The sequence below is a fragment of the Crotalus tigris genome, unplaced genomic scaffold (genome assembly GCF_016545835.1).
Source record: "Crotalus tigris isolate CLP2741 ecotype Arizona unplaced genomic scaffold, ASM1654583v1 scf7180000024429.2167931701:2281839, whole genome shotgun sequence".
Classification (NCBI taxonomy): Eukaryota; Metazoa; Chordata; class Lepidosauria; order Squamata; family Viperidae; genus Crotalus; species Crotalus tigris.
The window spans coordinates 1,446,003-1,464,160 of NW_024100596.1; the positions used below are offsets into that span (position 1 = coordinate 1,446,003).

At 39.1% G+C, this 18,158-nt stretch overlaps 1 protein-coding gene across 4 annotated transcripts in view; it reads right to left on the reverse strand.

The window, feature by feature from the left end:
• Positions 1 to 18,158, reverse strand: part of RARG (retinoic acid receptor gamma) — a 170,269-nt gene that overhangs the window by 113,142 nt on the left and 38,969 nt on the right. Inside the window, exon 1 of one of the 4 annotated variants that reach the window (XM_039330520.1) lies at positions 9,445 to 9,463. The exons of the other annotated variants lie outside the window; for them this stretch is intronic. The gene's annotated coding sequence lies outside the window, so the exon portion shown is untranslated. Of the gene's footprint in view, positions 1 to 9,444; positions 9,464 to 18,158 lie in introns of those variants that run through there. 4 annotated transcript variants of the gene reach the window in all.

The following is an 18,158-nucleotide window of genomic DNA, read 5'->3' on the forward strand; positions in this document are numbered from 1 at the left end:
TTTATTTTTCTGGGCTCCAAGATCACCTCAGATGGGGACTGCAGACAAGAAAATAAAAGACGCTTGCTCCTGGGGAGGAAAGCTATGGCAAATCTAGACAGTATACTAAAAAGCAGAGACATCACCCTGCCAACAAAAATGCGTATAGTCCAGGCCATGGTTTTCCCAGTTGCAATGTATGGCTGTGAAAGTTGGACCATAAGAAAGGCTGAGCGCCAAAGAATTGAGACCTTTGAACTATGGTGCTGGAGAAGACTCCTGCGAGTCCCTTGGACTGCAAGGCGTTCAAACCGGTCAGTCCTAGAGGAGATCAACCCCGACTGCTCTTTAGAAGGCCAAATCCTGAAGTTGAAACTCAAATACTTTGGCCACCTGATGAGAAGGAAGAACTCACTGGAGAATGGCCTAATGCTGGGAAAGATTGAGGGCAATAGAAGAAGGGGACAACAGAGAATGAGATGGCTGGATGGAGTCACTGAAGCAGTAGGTGTGAACTTAAATGGACTCCAGAAGATGGTAGAGGACAGGAAGACCTGGAGGAACATTGTCCATGGGGTCGCGATGGGTCGGACACGACTTCGCAATTAACAACAACAACAATAATAGTACAGATGGAAGGATGGATGGATAGATAGACATAGTGTTGCAAAAGAAGGGGAGTGAGAATTAATAGCATTCATCCATCCAAAAAAAATATATGTTAGTATTCAAATAGACTTCTGGTTTGATTGTTTTGTTTTTCCAGTAGAGAAGCATCCAGAAGACCTAAATGGAGATAATGTAGATTGTGCCTCTACTGTTGCTATTTCCTTGATTTCAAAGGCTCCAAAACTGACTGCAGCAACAGTAGCCACCAGAGGACCACAGAGGGTGAGAGTTTAACTCCTCATTTTATAATTCCTATCAGTATCATAACATGGCAAAGCCACTTTCCTGTCTACAAAGAAAAAGATACTAGGTCTGCCTCTTGTTTTTCTTCTAGGAGAAAAGGAGTGGAGTGGAATGGAGTGGAAGCAACCCAAAATGGAAGGGTTAAGCACTCTTTCTGTGCTGAAAAATTAAACAAACATCAGGAGACAGTTCATCTCCCAGCTAGTTTGGCCCTCAGGGAAAAAAATATAAAGCCATTTGATACCTTTTTTTTGGTTTACCCTGTTTAGACTGACTGCAATTTCTTCACAGTTTATTTCCCATTTGCTTTTGGAGTGTGAGGTAGTGTCTCATATACTGCTGGGTATGTATGTGACGATTCCAAATATAAATTGCTACTGAGTTCACTAAATGCCCCAGGCAAATTCACTACCAGCTTACTTAACCTACACCCAGTATTATTATAGAGGCAATGTGAGATAAGATTGTAGCTTAACCTGTCCTAATCTCTAAATAAAATAAAATGCTGGATGATCACACCATTTCAGAAAGATAGAAAGTGGAAATGATTTAGAAAAAACAACAACACTTCATTTATACAGTAAAGACAGCTCAATTATTCTGGTATCTATCAGGCAGGTGATGCAAGCAATCCCCAACAAAACAGGAACATGGAAAGAAACAAGAGAATCACATAGTGAACAATACAGATTGAAACCTTGCAATGTACAAACTGGATTCAGGCATAAAGTATTTCCACACCTGAGAATTTGTTTTTTTTTAGTATTGGTTTCTTTCATGGTACGTTAATCCTGCTTTGTTTCCTGTCACAGTGAGACTTTACTTGTAGGGAGGTTTCACTTTCTAAATAATGACAAACTTAGTCATTTATATTTGGAAAAATATAACACTCTCTACCTGGTATGATTGCTGGGCAAAATGTAGCATCAGAGATACCTACTGGATGTTTCAAAATACACCATTGAGCAATGCCCTTGTTAGGAGCAATGAAATATGATTACATTATTGGCCAAGTTTAGAGATTCCCAAATCTTTTCATTTGGCAATACGAGGGAGGGAAAAAAGACTAACTTGATATTGAAGTCAAAGTCTGCATCACATCTGTGAAAGAAAATGCATAATTGACCCAATTTTACACTTACAGTTAAATAGGAACAAAAACAACAAAGTATAAATTTAAATAGAATACAAACAATAACAAAAGAATGATTGAGAACAGAAGAAAATGCAGGAGTCGTGGAATTTGGAACATTTAAGGATGTCAGTGAAAGTTTTTATTGGATGTCAATTTACTTAGCTCATCTTGATAGAAAAGATAAAAATCTGGCTTACAGAGGTAATTAAGTACCACAAATGAGCGTTCACTTACAGTTACTGACCATAGGCTGCATGTATATACATGGACAATGATATAGGATGGGATGTTTGATGTATGGGCCTGTCAAAACATGAGTTTCCAAGAACCGTCTACAGGATATTGACCATCTTGGAGAGCTGGAGGCACGAACAGCTTCTGAAGATGGACTGGACGAACATTAGGCTATATATCTTTCAGAGAAAACCCAATTGCTCTGAATGAAAAATGTGCTTACACAGTAATCTTAGTTGAACTCACAAACTGTGTTAAAGTTTTTTTCAAAAAATACTAGCACCCACCAGTATAGTACCCCCTTTTATTCTTACAATACAGGTGACTATTGATCATAATAATGGGCAGTGGATATTCAAATGATTCTGTCATTCATTTACCTATTTTGTACAAGTTATCAGCCCCCAGCGTGCCTGTTCACATTTAGCAGCCTGCCCAGAGGTCTGAATAGTGAAGAGGAACGAGAACAAAGAAAAGAGCAAAGACTGAACTGGGGGCAAGATGACTGTCTGAGTGCCTTCTATCACGATCCATCAGTGAATGGATCTAATGTGAGATTTTCTTTGCAATAAAGTATTTTAATTGTGGGGACCTACATTGCAAGCATGGAAACAGTGGGAAAGCAACAACACAGTGCAACAGTAGACTTCTATCTGAACATGACCTCTTCCATCAGTGTAAGCAAGCACTGGAAGAATTGTTGCTATTTCTTGTTTTATGGCTAGTTGTTTTACTTGGTCTGCACTAAAATATTCTCACTTATGACTGCTTTTGTCCAAACCAACATAGCAAATGAAGTAGAAGTGTAGCCACATTGTCCCAAAGATACTTTTCCCAAAAGACAACTGGACTTCCTTGATGTTTTCTTTGAAAATGTTTCACTTCTCATCCAAGGAGCTTCTTCTGAAGATCTTCAGAAGCTTCTTGGATGAGAAGCAAAAAAATTTCAGAGAAAACTCCAAGAAAGCCTAGTTGTCTTTTACAAAAAGCAACTTTGGGACAACTATGACTTAAAGAATTGAGATTCCCACAAACAAGCAACAACTGACAATTCTGATGTCCCACTGCACTAGTCAATTTGGGGGAAGGTGGATTGATGCTGTGTTCAACATCCAGCCCAACCTTCCCAAAGCTGGCACTCTCCAGATATCCTGGTGTTTCCCAACTTTGAAAACTTCCAATTTCCACTATATGTAGATTTCAACATCCAGAATTCTCCAGCCAACATGTCCATTGTTGAGGATTCTGTGAGCTGAAATCATCAGACTAATCCTGAAATTTTCTAGTCAGGAGCTGGCTATGCTGGCCATGCTGGTTGGCAATACTGGGCATTGTAGCAAAACAGATTTAGAGGGCATCAGACTGGCAGTAGTTTATCTAATTTAGTGAGGAACTCTAGAGGAATCAATTTTTACTCACTATGACATTTCATTTGATCCAATGAAAAAATTATTCAAATACGTATATTGTGTAATCCTTGCTTTTTTTCCAGGAAATTCTGCAACTATAAATCTTTGGGAGGACAGCTGGGAGATTTTAGAAATGCCACCCAATTATTATGCTTAATAATGTTTGGGAGGAAGCTGTTAATGTTGTTAAAATTGATTCCAATAGCATGGATGTAGCTCAAAATGCCCTTCTTTTTCCAACAGTTTCTGATTAATGATGGTATCGGTACTACATTATCTACATATATGATGTAGAGTTCCATCCAAATTCAGCTGGATTTAGAAAGAAATTAAATCAAAGTCAGGAAGTACACTTCAAATATTATGAATGCCTATACTGCAAGACACCAGGGACCATCTCAGTTCTGTCTCCAATAATCTGAAAAAGGGTCAGTTTTTTAATTCAAGTAATTTTATCTTGTGATGCTTTTTAATTTCTTGTACTAGTCCTTGTTATGCTGGTCTTTGATGATAACAAAGGTTTGATTAGATTTGATTAGTTCAAGTATGCAGATGCAGAGGAAAACCTAACTTCGATGCCTTTTACAGTCTTTTTAAAAAATAAATAAATATATAGATAGAACTACCTATCTTCTGCCAAAATGATAAGGAGCAACCAGTGGAATTCCCAGAGCTCTATGAGTAGTTATGAATAGATTTGAGCTTTCCCCTGATCTATTCTGCATCTGCACATATCACTGTATGTTTCATCTATTTAATGAATTTACCATTAAGGAGAAGGGAAGCCATAGCCATTAGGCAATATACTCTACTCCCGGGAATGTCTGACTATATTGTATTTCAGAGGGTACAATTCAGACACTTGAGAAAGTTGGGTGTTGGTCAACTCCTTAGGTCACCAGACTGAGATCTTCTTCCTCTCTCAACTCAAGGCACAGAAAACACTGATAAAAGCATATACTTCCACATCTCATTATCAGCATTCACCACAATTCACTCAATAAGAGTGGAGGGGTCAAGAAAATAATTTTGAGAAAAGGCATATTGAAAGCTCTCTAAGGATCTTAGCAACAGAGATCTGAGGCTCATTTGGCATCTGAAATGTGCCTGCAAAATGCCAAGCTTAGAGCTTCTGAGTCTGAAGATGTCTCAGCAATTTGTAGAGTTACAGAAGGAACAGCTTTCTTCCTTCTGCTCTACATACTTAAGTTTTCTCCATCCATCTTGCTACAGTCCTGTCCTTCTTACCTTTTAGTTCTTAAATTCTGAAGAGTCACATACAAAGCAGACTAGGGCCCAATAGATCAGAGGCATTCATTCTTTCACATCTTTTCATTATCCCACCTTTAAGTAGCTTAAGACCCACAGCTCATATGCACCAAGCATTTTATATACTTAGTCTTCTGTGGAAGTTACCAACATATTACCAGCTGCCTATGTATGGGATCTGCCCTATGTTCTCTTCTGGAACTACAGAAGTTTTAAAATGGCATCTCCACACTGCTGATTCAATCTGCACCCTTCCTTTTTACATAATACAAGCCACCTTGCTCCCTGATCTGCAAGCCCTAACAGATCAATATGGCAAATTATGAATCTGCCATCCATGTCAACATAAAAAAAACAGGAATTCCTGAAAGTCCCAACCCCACATAAATTATGAGCCTATCACTCATGTTATCATGGGTCTATAGAGAAGAATCTAAGAGGAAGGCAGGGCAGCAGCTCACACTTTCCTGACCTGATGGGTGATTGTGGTTTTTAATTAGCAGATAGAACTCCCTCTGAACTTTTCTTGCTCTGAGGATTCATGACCTGGTCATGAGTTCCAGATCCAAAACTTCCTGAGTCCTAGGAGCTTATGGATGCTGCTTGGAGTTAGGACTAAAGAAGGACATCTGGAGTCTGCTGAGCTATTTTCACAGCCTCTCTACCCCACAGCTGCCATCTTTCAGACCACATTTTTATAGAGCTTTCACATTTGAGAGACTTTATTTGAGAAGGGGAAAAAATAAGTTTGAGGAGTGGGGTGGGTGGGGGAATTTAGCTTTAGCACTCCTTCCTCTTGGCCTCCTGGCTCAAACTTGCAAACAAAGCCCCCATTTACTGCCTGAACATCACACTTATGTTTAAGGTATTTCCACCAGAAAAAAGGCAGGCGGGGTATCCCAAACTTTTTTTCCATGACTGAATTAGCTCACTTTTTTTTTTTTTTATGACTAGCAAGCTGAGGCCTGTTTTACAAAAAGCCAAGCAGGAAAGTCTGAGCAAGACTTGTCCTCTTTCCACACATCCCTCGCATTAGAAAGGGAGGGTAAATTTCAGCATAGGCATCTGAGTTTACCAAATTACTTCTTCCTCTCCTCTCCTTATCCAAGGCTGTCACAGGAGACAAGCCAAAACCCCAGCTGCTCTGAAGAAGAGTGAGGTACGATGAATGGCAAGCCAAGAGAAGAAGCCGAAGGTACATGGAAAACAGGAACACAATTCAAATTAGCACCCAGAGACTCAGGACTAGCACATGAAGGAATAGTGGGGCCAATTCTTTTGGACAGAGGTTTGTTGGTGCATTTGGAAAACTATTTTTCTCAGATTCCTGAGTTCCATAACCTGCATTTTTTTTCGGGATCACAACCAACCTTTATTTAAATCAACGGCTTCACTTCCATTTTCAAAACTCTGGTTCCCCTTCTGCTCAGATCTGGGAACCCCAGTCCTGCCCACAGGATTAATGGTTGGTTGTACAGTTCAAACCCTCTCTCCTCTCCTCTCCCAATTCTATTCTGCATACCAATTAAAACTCCTTCTATAGCTAGATATTCTTCTCATGGTTAATCATGCTTTGATCACCTCTTGCTTAGACCAGTATACCTTAAAGTGTGGTTCTAGGACCTCTGGAGGGCCCCCCTTAAACCCCGTTAGGGGTCCACAAAATCAAAATTATTTGCCAGCCTATGTTGCAAAATAATACAATAAGGAAATCACATCAAAAAATTTAGTGATAGCAGCAGTGAATATGTCAATTTTAATTTTTAATATAAATATATCAATAAATACAATTCATATAAACAAAAGCTCCTTTTGGGGTTCTCCATAATTTTTAAAAGTAGGAAGGTTCCCAAAGAGAAGAACATTTAAGAAACACTTGGCTTATCCTGTTGCAACACACTCTACCTGAGGCTGTTTTTGAAGAGCATTCAGAAGCTACAGCTGGTCCAGAATGCAGTAGCTAGAGTAATCATGGGCATATCTCAAACTGTTCATATAAAACCACCACTTGACGAGCTCTACTATTGTCAATTTACTTCCAATGCATCCAAGGTGCTGGTTGTCATCTTTGAAGCACCACACGACTCTGTGTTGTCTACTCCCAATTGCCTAGTCCCAAATTTAGAACTGCCTACTCCCAACTGTATCACTCCTCCAAAAGCTCTGCAACAAAAAGCTCTCCCCCTCTATCCCATCCCTCTGAGGATATCACCAACAGGGAACATAGAAGCAAGCTCTCTGATGCTCTTCGTGTAGTAAAATTCCTCTGGAAATGTAAATTTGTTTTAGAAAGTCCATTAAAACATAGCTATTCCAGCCAGCCTTGGGTGGGTGTGTGGGGTGTGTGGGGTGTAAGACCTCCTAAAGATGTTCCCTCTTGCACCAGAATATACTTAATACAATTAATATCATAGTTCCAATATATGTGCATATGCTTTTTTTGCTACTCTAATTTGTTATCTTCTTTTTAACTTGATTTATAAAGGTCACATAGCTATACTGCTCAGTCATCATCAGCAATTTGAGTAGCATACGAAGCCAGTAAGATCAACAAAACAAAATGCTGTGCTGCAAAAGTGTCTGAAAAAGACACTCCATATGTGCTCAGGAAGTCTGAAAAAGACACTCCATATGTGCTCAGAGACATTCTTATGTCATGTAGCCAAGGACTAAGTTGTAGTATTGAAAACAAGCTCAAAGGGTAAAATGTAGTTCCAATTATACCTCCACTCATCCTTCCATTATGCTGCTTTCTTTTCTACTTATCACACTAGTTTTTTCTCAGATCTTCAGAGCTAGCCCAGTGATATGAGAAGATAATTACTTTCTAGGGTTACATCCAGAGTATTAAGCATTAAAGACTAGAGTGATAAGGATCAATTAAAAAAAAAAGACCTCCCAGTTTCCTAACATTCAATAGAAATGTTGAGAAAGTGGGTAACACCTACTAGAGTTGATGCAGAATTATTCTCCCCATTTTTCTTGCAATATAAATTGTTCTCCAATCTTTATGGGAAGTCGTGCCGATTCCCATATATCATAGTGGGAAATCTGGTCCATACACATCCAAGAATATCTGTGAGCAAGACCAATATTGATGCTGCCTGGAATGTATATAGGAGGACCCATTTTCCTCATTAGCAAGTACCAGCTGGACAATCTTTTAACTAACCATCATCAGGAATCAATGTGTGATATTCAAAAGGACAATTCACAGATCCCACTCACAAAAAAAAAGACAAGGAATAGAAACTGCGATTTGTGAAGAACTCTATTTCTTTCGAATGCATACAAATACTTCATATGTTAGGTGTACCACTAGCACCAAGTGGCTTCCCGTGAAGGACATTAACTATGCAAATGAAAATTACTAAACCCGTAGCCTCTCTTGTTCTTGCTCCTTATTTCCTAAGACTGATACAATTTGGCCCAAGCCATGAAACATTCAGATTTTTATCTGAGATAAGGAAGGAAAAGAAGAAACAGCTTAAAAACATGAAAATAACTGTGGACTAGATAATGTTTACATCTCATAACTTATTAAATGTAGATTTGAAAAAAAAAGGAATTATGATTAGGGAGAAAGCAAAAGGCATTTCAATTTCAATTCTTCCACATCAGACAGTTCCATAATGAAAATCAGCTACCAATATTGCTTCTGCCTAGTTTGGAAAATGCATATATTCACCTCGGCTACCCACCTACCCATTTTTTTCAAAACTATAGATATCTATCTTCATTTTTACCACATACGAGAAAGTCCTTCTGATAGATGCTCTCACTCTTATAGATAGATGTCTACCCTGTGAATTTGGCCCTCTCGCTTGAAGATCAGGTTGACATCTTCTCTCCCTCTGCTGCATGAAGGAAGATCAGTTTGAAGTCAGTCTGAAGTCAGCTTTTGCTAGAGATGGAACAGATGCTCTACTTGTCGCAGGTGAAGCATCACAAGGGCAAAAATCATGGAAATGTAGAATCCCAGACTATACTTCCATCAGCATTTCCTTCACACCAGGCAGGAAGCCAGAACACAGACCAAAAAGACCGGTACGGTAAGTTCCAAATTTCTATCAGGTCAAATGAGGGTTTTCAAAGAGTGGGTTGGCCTGGCATGAATAGAGGCAGGCTCACCCAGTATATGTGGGTGAGCACCATTCCCTTTCCCTTTGGCATGCATCCAAAAGAAGGCACAGAAGCAGGAGGTGCCAGTCTAGAGGCAGAAGGGCGGTGCTTACACTTCAGGAGAGCTGAGAGTGTTTTTGTCAATCATCCCAAAGTGCATTTCCATGGTCCAGTTCATCAACTTGACTGGCTTTTCTCCTCCTCCTCCACCTCCACCTCCTCCTCCTCCTCCTCCTCCTCCTCCTCCTCTTCCTCCTCCTCCTCCTCCTCCTCATCCATCCCCCCCCCACCACCACCACTACCACCACCACCACCTGTCCTTTCCTGAAATGTTATCCTGGCCAAGAGTCCTGCATAAAATCTCACTCCTTTCTGGAATCTCACCTGCATCACTCAGAAACACACAACGTTCCCTGTACCATCCCTCAGGAGTTCTGTTGGATCCAATCCAGAAATGTCAACATCACCCTTATTTTTGGAGGAATAACAATGCAGCATTCACATCATCCCATCAAGAGGTGGTGTTCTTACAGGCCCGCAGATGTTGGGGAGAGGTGAGGCAGGGCTGGGACACCAAAGAGAGGTGAGAATTGGTGTGGGAACCAAACAATGTTACATAGATGTGGGCGGCAAGGGGACAGAGGTGGGGCCAAATTTGGGTTCTAGGACTGCTTTGACTGCATTAAATAGAATGGGGGCAGAGAGATATCAAAATGCTCCAGGGGAGGAAGAAGATCTCTCTCTCTCTCTCTCTCTCTCTCTCTCTCCCCTCCCCCTCTCTCCCTCTCTCTCCCTCTTCCTCCCTCCTTCCAAACCTTTATCTACTTTTATCTCTAAGTAATAAAGGTAAAGATAAAGGTTTCCCCTGTCTAGTTGTGTCTCTTTGTTTTTTTAACCGAGGGAGCCAATGTTGTCTGAAGACACTTTCTATGGTCCTATGGCTAGCATGACTATACACTGAGGCACACAGAACGCTATTAGTTTCTCACTGAAGTGGTATTTATTTATCTACTTGCATTTGCATACTTTCAAACTGCCAGGTGGGCAGTGGGACAAGTAACGGGAGCTCACCCATCACACAGAGCTGAGTCTCGAACCCGGGCTGTCAGCTTTCCAGCTGATAAGCTCAGTGCCTTAGTGGCTGAGCCATCATACCCCCATTCTCTAAGCAAAAATCAATTTAATAACTTTCTACATTTTTGTTTTACCTCAGACTTAGTGTAGGGGATGACCAGGCTGAGCCCCAGGGAGGGGTCAAACACATCATCACTCTCAAGTCCCTTCATGCCCACAAGAGATCTAAGTCCAGCCCCACCCCCGAATTCCATTGACACTTATCTACCGCCTATTTGCTTTGACCATTAGTAGTTCAGGTTGTTGTAGAGAACTTAAAACTTTATAATCATTTGAACTGCTTGGACTTCCTGATTTTCCCACACTTGACATTTAGTTTATTGACAGTTTTGTCCCCTAAATACTCAGATGTGTTTTATACATTAGTCCTTATACAGTAGTCTCTCCCACTTTAGTATTCACTGGCTATATTCCATCTCAACTCTCATTATCCTATTAGCTATGCTGGTTGGGGAATTCTGGGAGTTGCAGTTCATTTCATCAGGATCCCAAGTTTGGGAAAGCTGTTTTATTGTTAAAGTAATAAAGGAAATACTTCTGTGAGCAAAGTGACTTGCAAAAGTTAAAAAAAAAAATCCCATTCAATTGTGTTTGATTCTCAGAGACTACCCGGAGAAGTCTCTGCAGTTTTCTTGGCAAGTTTTTTCAGAAGTGTCTCCTTCCAAGGACTGGGAGAAAGTGACTGGCCCAAGGTCATCCAGCTGATTTTGTGCCTAAGGCAGGACTAGAACTGACACACTTCCAATTTCTAGCTGATGCCTTCACCACTACAGTCTACTGACTCTTAATGGGAAAATATCTTACACAAAAACAATAACCAAATATTCTTCATGTTTCTTCTTAAAGGAACAGATTTCTGTCCATTATTCTATTCTATTCTATTTTTAAACAACGTCTATAAATATGAAGACATTCATATTTATAGGAATATGAAGACATTCATATTTATTTATAGGAAGTCAGAACAGAAACGCCATGTTTTCCAATATTAGCTTTCTCTAATACAGTAGTTACAATGCTTTTATGGGTGATTAGCTCTCTAAAACAATAGATTTGCTTCACAAGTTCAATCACTTTTATTTATTTATTTTTGTTTCCAGAGGTAGGACTGCAATAGCTCTACTGTAATTCCAGAAAGGTACAAGAAGATGTAATTCATTCTGTATTCTAGGGTTTGTTCCATAAACCACAATAGAATAAGTCCACAGAACACCTTAAGCTAAAAATGAACAGACCACATTCTGATTTAGTGCAATTTGTGGACTCAGCCAAAATTTCCCCCAAAAGGCATTTCAGCACCTTTAATGAAATACAGGGAGGCCTGGCAGGCTGTGGTCCAAGGGATTGTGAGAGGTCAGGCACAACTGAACAACTGAACAACAACAAATGAAGTACAATATCCCCATAGTATCCCCAAATCTATTATCATTAAATCAATTTCATCCATAAATCTTGGACTTTTGGTGAAATGAATCCTAACATGTTACATAAGCACCGGTTCTACACCGGCTGGTTTCACTCATCCAGAATTTACTTCAATTGTTAAGTTAGCCATAATTATCTGCATTCACACATTGAATAAATCATGGTTTACAAAATGTAATGGACAGATTCAAATGATGTGCTAAGCTGAAATAAAATAGGTGTTAAGTATAGTTTAGGGCAATATATGAACCCAGCCATTTATACAAGTGGTTTACTTGCAGCTAAAGTTGTTCAATACTCATCTGAGCATTTAAGTTGACAGATTTGGGCCTGTGCAGACCAACATTCCCAAATATTTTTTTAGGTGAGCTAAATTGGCAGCAGCCACCTCTTCAAGTACCTATATAGCCCCAGCCCACCAAAATATCTTCAGTCTTTTTTTGTCTGGGAAATAAAGCAGTGATTTCACATCAGAATGGGAAAGTAGGGAGAATCATGTGAATAATCCAGAAATAGATATGAAATCTTCTGTTATTCTTCGTGGTCTCTGGACATAATGCCCATGGACAATAGCACGTTTATCATAAGGTAAAAGGTTGGGAATCAGAAAAGAGAAACCTCTTATCAAAATAGCCACCTGCTGTGACCTGACATTGAGAAGGTGGGATTGTCCACATTGTAACTCAGTAGATATTTTGACGTGGAAATTCTTGAGAAAGACAACGGAAGTAAACAGTGGTTTTAAGCAGAGGCACTGTTAACACCATCAAGGACCAATACTGTAAGTCAATGAGCTGGTAAACCAGACAATATATTGGGAAGAGGGAAGAAGGCCACCTCCTCATTCAGAATAATAAACAAGCAGCCAATTGGAAAAAAAGTGGTTCTCATAACTTAGAATGCCAAACTGTGTCTGACATCTAGGCAATGTAAAGTAGAATCCAATTGGCTGGTAGAACTAGAAAAGAAAACAGGTAAAATGATGTCTGGGGATATATGGAATGTAGACACAACTTTGGGTATAAAAAATAAGTAGGTCAACCTACACCCAGATTAAGGAAAGTGGTTGGAGGCGAATATAAAACTAGATATACTGGCTACATTGTGGGAAGATTCAAAGAGTAGGGAGACATAGTAAAATGAATCCCTGGAAAAGCAAACTAAAGTCTTGACATGAATTTCTTAACCACCAAGTGAAAAAAATGAATAAACCAAGAACAAAATATGTAACATTGAATTAGCATCCAAGCAAACTCTTAAAAATGAGCTGGAATAATATAAGAATAAGTAAAAATTGGCAGGATTCCTTCCATAATCCAAAAAGAGTTGGGCTCTAAACAGGAACAAAAAAAGAGAATACATGTAGTTCTCAACTTATGACAATTGACAATTTCTGTTGTTAAGAGAGAAATTTGTTAAATGAGTTTTGCCCCATTTTACAACTTTTCTTGCCACATTTGAATCACTGCAGTTGTTAAATTAGTAACACGGTTGTTAAGTGTATCTGGTTTCCCCATTGATTTTGCTTGACAGAAGGTCGCAAAAGAGAATCATATGACCCCGGGGACATTGCAACCGTCATAAATGTGAGTCAGTTGTCAAACATCTGAATGTAAATCTTATGCTTATGGAAAAAGAAATCTATTGTTATACCAGTAGTGATTACAGCAATACCTAAAGAACTTTCTTGATACTTGGGAATATTGAATTTATAAGAACTGAATGCCCTATGTTTACAAAAAAAAAAAAAAACCTCCGCCCTCTTGGAACTGCCTATATTCTTTGATATTACCTTAATAATTCTTAGGTCCTTTGTTAGGACTTGAATTATTAATTTTCCACCAGTCTTAGACTGAGAATCTAACTGTATATTACCCACTTATAATACACAGTGGGAAACAGTGAATACTGAAGAAACCAAGATGCCCTGTGGAAATAACATCAAGACTCTGGATGAAATGATCACTACAAATATCTGAACATCATTCAACTGAGAGCACACTGAAATCAAGAAAAAGTTTGGAAGTGAATACATCTTGAGAGTGAAGAAGATCTTAAAGTCCAACCTCAATGGAGGAAATACTATCAGGGCAATTAACACCTGAGCAATTCCAATAATTTGATACACTGCTGGAATAATGGGCAGGACTCAAGCAGAATTAAAAGCCCTGGAAGTCCAAAAAAATAATGACAATTAATCATGCGCTTTCTCCATGCAGATAGATTCTATTTACCAAAGAAAATATGTGGGTGAGAGATGTTGTAGTAGTTCAGACAGTTGAAATGTTGCAGTATTTCAGTCAAAAAGACTATCAGAACTGGAAAGAATCACAACATACAAAGACATGCAAATAACAGTTATTATGGCAAAACAAAGCAAAAATGGTCCCATCAATAATTCATGCCGTGGGTACAATTCCAAGACATATGGACACTTGAACACCATTGGCGTTTACAAAATCAGAATCAGTCAATTGCAAACGCAACTTTATTTGGAACAGCTTATATCCTGTGGTGCTACCTTTAACACCATCAAACAACATCTGTTATCCCAGGGCCTTGGGAAGACTCAATAGATGGATATAAATGCTAAATCCAGTCTAAATATCCGGATAACTCTGCGATGAACCATGTAATTTATTAAATTTATATGAAAGCTGATTCACAGAGACTCTGAGTGGTTTACAAATTGTTAATATTTCATCTCTGCTTCAAAGATGTGCTATAACTACAGCCATGCACTTGATAAATGTCTGTGATACCAAAGGAGGGATAATATAAAGAAATACTGATATTGGACACACTCAAGAATAAATCAGAAATGGCAATATTTTTTGGGATGACAGTATGAAAGCTTGCATCCATAATGTCTAGAGATGGATATCAGCGATTATCCTGGAAATAATAACAGAAGGATGTTTGTCAAAATCAAAACTTTCAAGGGATGATATAATCTTATGAAAATACCATCAATAACAACAGCAACCTCAACCATAATAATAAAAATGAGAATACAACTGATGGAGACTTGAAGATAGAAAAATCTTCCAGAAAGGACCAAGCACCATTAAGGAGCCCAAGCAATACAGCCAAACGTATTGTAGCATGACCACTTCAACAATATTCTCTGAAGCGTAGTCAGCAATACATTGAACTATTTGCTGAAAGATGGCACCAGTCAGTGAGAAAGACAATGACTAAACGCTCTTTAAGAGAAAAGCTAAAAAATAAATCTCAATGCTATTTAATTTCACAAGGGTATTGTTGGCAGCCATTTGCACATCATTTGGTATACGGAACTCTAACTTTGAGACAGAACATCAGCATCTCCCAAATGAATTCAAACTAAGTCCCTCTTTATCAAGGTACATTGATAATATCCTAGCTAATTTCCTCAGGAAGGTTTCTACTGGTATGCAATGAGGAATCAGATCTTTGAAGAGGAAGGTTCAGTTCCCTCTTGTACAGAATATGAATCTTCCATATGCCCAAAAAAATAAATAATAGATGCTCAGGTATCTCAGCAGCCCTTTTCTCCTTGAAGGAGCATAGAACAGAGGCATCCGATAATAGAAGATCAGACTGGTTATCAAGGGATGGTTGCTGCGTTAGTGAGCTGCAATGAATGGAGATGGACAGCCTCCAAAGAAAAGGACAGTCATTAATTCCTGATTGCTGAGCCTGCAGAAGGAGAAAGAAATACTCAGGCCTAAGATTCTGAATCAGAAGCAAAATTCTCTGAATCCAATCCTGGCATTTAGTACTGAATGATAGATGTGACTTTTGTGGTACAGAAGACAACACCAGGGCACATATATCAGTAACTGCTTATGAAATATACTGCTGTTATTGAGCCTGTATGATCTAGCAGAGAACTGGAGATTATATATATTGTTTATGGAGACATTTTATATAGAGAAGAGGAATGGTGGCAAACATATCAAAAGGAAGAGCCTGAGTAGAAGGGATCTTACTGTGTATAATAGGTATAGAGGCACACTGCCTATAGTGGCCAGTGGTACCTAGAATGATCTGATCCAGGAGAGTCTGAGGTTGTCAGTGTTGCAGAATGTCCTCATTTTTATTACACTTTGAAACCATGAAGGCAGAATCTTTGGAAGCAACAGAATTTGTTGAGGATCAAATACCAAGACTAAGAATATTGCCTGTGAAAAACAGTGGGAAGAACTATAGATATTGAATGAATTTGATCCAACTCTGTGACAGTCAGTACCAGAAAGAGAAAGAGAAAGAGAGGTGGAACCAAGCTGTCATAAGTATCCAACAACAGTGAAAGTTTGGCAGTAAAAGGCTGTTTGAAGTGAGGTGCAAAAAGCTAGCTGCACCTAACTTAATTACTTCACTTTTCCTGATATTGAAACAGGAGGTGAAAATAATATTCCCTGGATTAATGGCACAAGTGTCTTGGGTAAGATATTTTGGTCCCCAAATCACAATCAAATTGTGGGGATTTTAATCACATTTCCATTTAGAGTATGTTGAAAAAAAGACAAAATTAATGTTTATCCCTTGCCCAAATTGGGTGACTTCCAGCTGCGGGTACTGCTTTCAGAATCTGCCTCCACAGAGACATGCAACAGCAGAACAATCCTGCAGCATAAAGCTCTGGCAGCAGAACTATAAATCAGTGTGACACTTTCCACGACAGGCGAGAAACGTAGGATGGCAGCCTCTAGGAGGACTCACAGCAAGAACATTTTGGGAAGAATGGCTACAAAATCATAGGCCTCAAAAGGCAGATGGCTTTTGAAAGATATGTCAGCAAGAAAGAGACAAGGTTATCTTGCTATTTTGTTTGTTTGCTAAAGAAAAAAGAGAAAGGGGGGGGGGGGAAGAAACATCACACAAACACTCGGACAAAGAACAACAACAACAAAATGCTTCTGACAAAATCACCAAGATGGCAAGGGGAAAAAAAGAACTGAGGTGATTTTGGCAATCTAGCGCACTATAAAATTTGGAATTTTCCCCAACAGAAGTCAGCTATAGGATATCTCTGAACTTTGGTTGCATCAGACACTCACCATGAAGTGTAATTATAATTATCTCAGCATAGATCAGTGGAAACATATTAGCCCATGAGATGTAGATATGAAATCAACAATTTAACATTACTTACAATCCTCTGAGAGACCCAGCAACTTTGTATGTTCATTTTTTTTAGATTTGGAACACCAATGACAGATAAGTTAATGAAGCTTTTACATTGTAAGCTATGGCATTATGTGGTTGGTTATTTTAGCTTAGCTTACTACATGAATCCAGTTGCTGTACGTTGCAAACCATTGCTCCCTTGTTGGACAAATCCAACCTTTTGTGGTGCATTTAAAAAGCTAAGATGAGGCAATGTCTTAGCACAATGTCTTAGCACAATGTATTAATCCAATCACAATATGAAACTGCTTGTTTTATTTGGTGACGCTTGTCACCATCTTGATGAAGTCAGATCTAATTTTTTTTAAAAAGAATTCTCAGCATATTCCTCAGTTGCAGGATGAATTAGTTAGCCGTCCCACAACTTTGCAAGTAAAATGACAGACATAAAATGACTGCCAACTCAATGCCAGCTGAGCCATCCAACTTCCCTAACCATTCAAACTTTAATCCATTTGGGTTTTGTTTTGTTTTGTTTTGAAAAAAGCACTCAAGCAGCATGTACTGTATGTGTCTCTAATGAAATTATTGCCTCTTTCTAAAAAAAAAAAAAACTTTAGCTTCAAAAAATTATAGTGCAACACTGCTCTGGGAACTGAGGGGGAAGATATCTTAGTGACATAATGGGAACCAACCAATCAGCATTGTACAAAGACAGCTTCTCTTTTAAACTTGCTGAACTAGTTTTTTCCAGGTTCAGCCCTGAAGAGGAATGGTACATTTGGATTGTGCACTCTAAAAATGTTATGATGGGCCACAATCATCCAAAGTCAAAAACTCTGAATACAGTTACCAGGTCCCAGATGTCTCACCCTCCATTTTCCTGTGCAAAAGGAAAACACCAGCCTCCTTGGAAGTAATCACCCTGGTAGTATCCAGACTAAGCACCTAAAAGTTTAAAGACTGTGACACAGAAGACTTTTGGAGAGGGAGAAAAAGGAAAGAGAAATAGGAGGAGGAGGAAGAAGAAGAAGAAGAAAAACAGATGAGGGAGATAAGGCAAAAGATATTACAACTTTGGCAGGCTGGACTTCTCTATCCCAAAGAAGCTAGCTACTGTCAAGAAGAATGGCTTTGGCTGTCCTTCCTCAGTTGAGGCTGGCATGCCAGATATGGTGTTTGGGAAGGGGAAAACCAAAGGGCATAAAACTGTGCTGCCAAGAAGGCTTATCTCTTTTAGCTGGGCAATTATATTTTCACGACAGAAGTGTTTCTTTGAAACCCTATCCTAAAGACATTAAAGGTGTCAGCAATGGGATGGGCTACTCAGGGATCCATGAGCAAGGCCCCAAGGGAAATTAGGAAAAGAAGGACATCAGATCCACTGGAGATGAAAAATACTTGAAGCTTTTGATAAGGTCCTG